Source organism: Limulus polyphemus, unplaced genomic scaffold (assembly GCF_000517525.1).
Source record: "Limulus polyphemus unplaced genomic scaffold, Limulus_polyphemus-2.1.2 Scaffold1683, whole genome shotgun sequence".
NCBI classification, from domain to species: domain Eukaryota; kingdom Metazoa; phylum Arthropoda; class Merostomata; order Xiphosura; family Limulidae; genus Limulus; species Limulus polyphemus.
In genome coordinates, this window is record NW_013667293.1 from 200,593 (window position 1) to 205,223 (window position 4,631).

Genomic DNA, 4,631 nt, shown 5'->3' on the forward strand with positions numbered 1-4,631 from the left:
ACTGGGGGGCACCAAGCTACTTTAAGGATTATGATCTACCACTGTGACCTTTAGTTACCAAGCTACATTAAATATCTTGTTCTACCACTGTGGTCCTTAGTTACCAAGCTACTTGAAAGATTCTGTTGTACTACTGTGGCCCTTAGTTACCACGCTACTTGTTGTAGAATCCCATTCTTCTGTGATCCTTAGTTACCAAGCTACTTGCTGTAGAATCCCGTTCAACCACTGTGGCCCTTAGTTTCCACGCTACTTGTTGTAGAATCCCATTCTTCTGTGATCCTTAGTTACCAAGCTTCTTGCTGTAGAATCCCATTCTGCTGTGATCCTTAGTTACCAAGCTATTTGTTGTAGAATCCCATTCTTCTGTGGTCCTTAGTTACCACGCTACTTGTTGTAGAATCCCATTCTTCTGTGATCCTTAGTTACCAAGCTACTTGTTGTAGAATCCCATTCTTCTGTGATCCTTAGTTACCAAGCTACTTGTTGTAGAATCCCATTCTTCTGTGGCCCTTAGTTTCCACGCTACTTGTTGTAGAATCCCATTCTTCTGTGATCCTTAGTTACCAAGCTACTTTCTGTAGAATCCCGTTTAACAGCTTTGATGTTTATCTAAGAAAATGACTGGTGTAAAATCCCAAATCTTTCTTTCCACAATAACGACTTTTTTATTTCCATGCGAGCCTTGAAAACGATACACGATCTTAATCTTTCATAATTTTTTCTTAATTTTCAGCAAGGATCCAAACAAAAGTACAACGAAAGGAAATGATTTTAATCTGATGACCTAGATTTTAGCTTAATGCTGAGTAACTTAGACACACAAAACGGACAAATAACACATTCATAACGAACCTAACTTCGCTCAGAAACTTATATTTCATATTTTGCATACTTAAGCTGAGAAACACACAAAAAACACACGTTCTATGCTGTTAGAGAAATCTGCAATTCATGGATTCAGAAGCAATTTTCTAAAGTACAGGCACGGAGTGAATAACTTGTATAATTCAATATTTGTCTCTGAAGCTATTCATCAAATATACACGAACCTGAACAAAAGACCCCCAGAAGTCAACTAAAAGTATTCGTTCTGAGATGTAACGATCTGCAGTACTCCATTTTTTTGTGCATTTTGTTCCAAATTATGATACTAGATAGCAGCACCTTATTTAGGTTTTGTTTGTTGTTAAGTGCAAATCGTAAATCTATGCAATGGGTTATCTGTGCTCTGCCCACTCATGGGTATCTAAACCCGGATTCTAGCGTTGTAAGCCCACGGACTTACCGCTGAGCCACTGGGGGAGGTGCTTAACTAGTTTTTCTTTCGATTACTTTAGTATATTTTAAATCGTTTGACGTAATGATTGCGGCCATAAATCAAGTATATACTTTTTCAAATATCACATGTGTTTAAATAGCCCCCCCTCCCCCTAGTGGCACAACGGTAAGTCTGAGAAGTTATAACGCTAGATACAGAGTTTCGATACCCAGGATGGGCATGGCACATATAGCCCATTGTGAAACTTCATGCTTAATTACAAACAAACAAAACAGTTTAAAAAGATTAGTTTCCAAAATAGCACATTCATATCAAATGGCATTATGGTATCGAAATCTTTATGCTTTCATTTAATTTACGAAGATTAAAATTATTTTTTTACGAAATGTTGCTTTTGTTATCTTACTGATAAATCTGGGACCGAAACCATGCTGCTGTAACTTGTTAATAATGATTTGAATATAATTAAGAAAACCTTATACTATCGTAGAGAAACAAAAATAACTAGACAGTTTGGTTAAAAGAGTGAAATTTGTTTTGCAATAATAACACGTCATATCCACGTGTTACGGTGGTATGATATGGTTTTGCGTGCTACCATAGTTTACAATGTGTTTCAAAAACGAAAAAAACAAACAAAAAAACCCACAAACTATTACTAAATGGAACACAGTTTTTCTACATACTTGTACATATACTATTGCAATACCGCTGTGCCACTAGGGGGGCAAAAAAAAAGAGAGAGAGAGAATTTTATTTGTTTGGTTCTAATTAAGCCCAAAGCTAAAAAATGGGCTATCTGTGCTCTTGCCCACTCACGGGTGTCAGCATACGAGAAATTCATGCTTAAGATATCGTCAAGAGAATTATTAGTGTTTTTGGAATTTATATGCTCCACATGTACAAAAAAGTATGTTTCATGGCACAGATAGCCCATTGTGTAGCTTTGTGCTTAACTTCAAACAAATTGTCTTGAAAGTAATCACGAGAAAGTTTTAATTTTCTGGACTTTCCACATAAATCAAATCTTCCAGTCTTCTGTTATGGACCTATTGGAACAGCTGTTCTTTGGGCGGCACGAAAAGTGTCTTTCTATCCAGAGAATTTTAAAGGATTTCTGTTTTATCACCCGCGCACTTTAAAATTCAGGCACTAACAAAATTTTGTGGATCAGCCATATTTCTATTTTATATAAAACAACGCTTTATCTTCAACCAGTATTGGTATAACACATTTTACATTTTCATAAATAAGAGCATGTGCTACGAAGTTCGGCTCGCAATCTGAGGGTCGCGGGTTCGAATCCCCGTCACACCAAACATGCTCGCCCTTTCAGCCGTTTTGGGCGTTATAATGTGACGGTCAATCCCACTATTCGTTGGTAAAAGAGTAGCCCAAGAGTTGGCGGTGGGTGGGGATGACTATCTGCCTTCCCACTGCTAAATTAGGGACGGCTATGGATGACAGCTCAAAATAGCTGTGTTTGGTGAAGATGGAAACAGGAGTTAGTAGGTATTTAGAAAAGTTATAAGAAAAAGAGTCATATCTTAGGACTGTCACATTTGACAGTCAATGTCTGTCGCTTGTTGTGGAAACTGTATGAGATACATCAAGAGTAAACGTTGTCGATGAGTGTTTTTTTCAGAAACTGGTGGGAGAACTTCGTAGCTTGTTTGTTTGTTTTGAATTTCGCGCAAAGCTACACGAGGGTTATCTGCGCGTAGCTTTGTGCGAAATTCAAAAACAAACAATGCTACAAACTGAAAGCATGTAAAATCAGGTTCAAGGACTGAAAACAAATTTTCTTCTTTTAGATATAAAAACGATTATTTTTTGTACAGATAAAAATATCTCACACTTTTCACTAGAAAACGACGATTTATAAACGTATTTTCCGTTTTTGACAAGACAAGTGTATAATTTACCAGTAAAGAAAAACTTAAATATTCAGAGTAAAAGGAAACCAGTCTCAAAAGGGCGATTATATAGAGGACAGGGCGTCGTGGTTTATAAAATATGGATGACAGCTCAAAATAGCTGTGTTTGGTGAAGATGGAAAAAGCAGTTATATTCTACTTATGGCTTATTAGTCTGAACGTTTTTCAAATGTTCCACTTTGGCTTGAATAGTTATTGATTTATACAAGTTCGTTTTTATGCTACAAACTGTCGCGGCATGGCCAGGTGGTTAGGGGGCGCTCGACTCGCAATCTGCGGGTCGCGGGTTCGAATCCCCGTCATACCAAACATGCTCGCCCTTTCAGTCGTGGGGCGTTATAAAGTGACGGTCAATCCCACTATTCGTTACTAAAAGAGTAGCCCAAGAGTTGGCGGTGGGTGGTGATGACTAGCTGCCTTCCCTCTAGTCTTAACTGATAAATTAGGGACGGCTAACGCAGATAGCCCTCGTGCATAATTTTATAGATTTCGGTACTAAGAAAGGAGTGTAAAGAAAATACAAAGTTCACATTACATATCTTGCACCCCCGTTAATATTATTTAGAAAAGACTATTAAATAAATATAACGTCGCCGCAAAATTGTACCCGTTGATTCTAGGAGCGAATCCTGATTAGCATTCTAGTGTTTGCTTCATTTTAAATTTGTAGTACACACCACAGTTTAAACAGGAGCTTCTATAAACTGTTAACAACATCGGTAAAGTTTAAACCATCATATAACTTACATTTATATTCGTCGCTAGGAATAGTCACAGTAAAAACAACCATTTATTTAAATAAGTAATCGGCTGTAAAACTCAGACCCAGATGTAAAGATGTAATGTCTCTCATCTTCTATATTAGAATTGTAGGGACTTAGTAGAGACAAATATACAGAACCCTATAGTGCGGAAGCTTTCGAAAGGTGGAACTTTTTTAACCAGTTTGCCCTTGGTGAAAAAAAGGTTCACCTTTCGACAGTGCTCGGGTCATAGAGTTTTGTATTTTTGTCTTAAATAGAATTTTGAACCTACGTGTTTTCCTAACTTTGTGAACAGACTTAGCAGAGAGTACAGAGATCGGTATTTACAGTATCCATGGATCTTATCCCATGTTTTAGGCTTATTCTTTTTTTGTCTATATTGTTTGAATTAGTGGGACAGGAAATCGTTAAGTCCTAATCACTGACAGCATTAACTATAATATATTTATGGAAAGACAATCCTTAAGTCATAATCACTAACTGACAGCATTAACTATAATATATTTTATGGAAAGACAATCCTTAAGTCCTAATCACTAACTGACAGCATTAGCTATAATATATTTTATGGAAACACAATCCTTAAGTCCTAATCACTAACTGACAGCATTAGCTATAATATATTTTATGGAAACACAATCCTTAAGT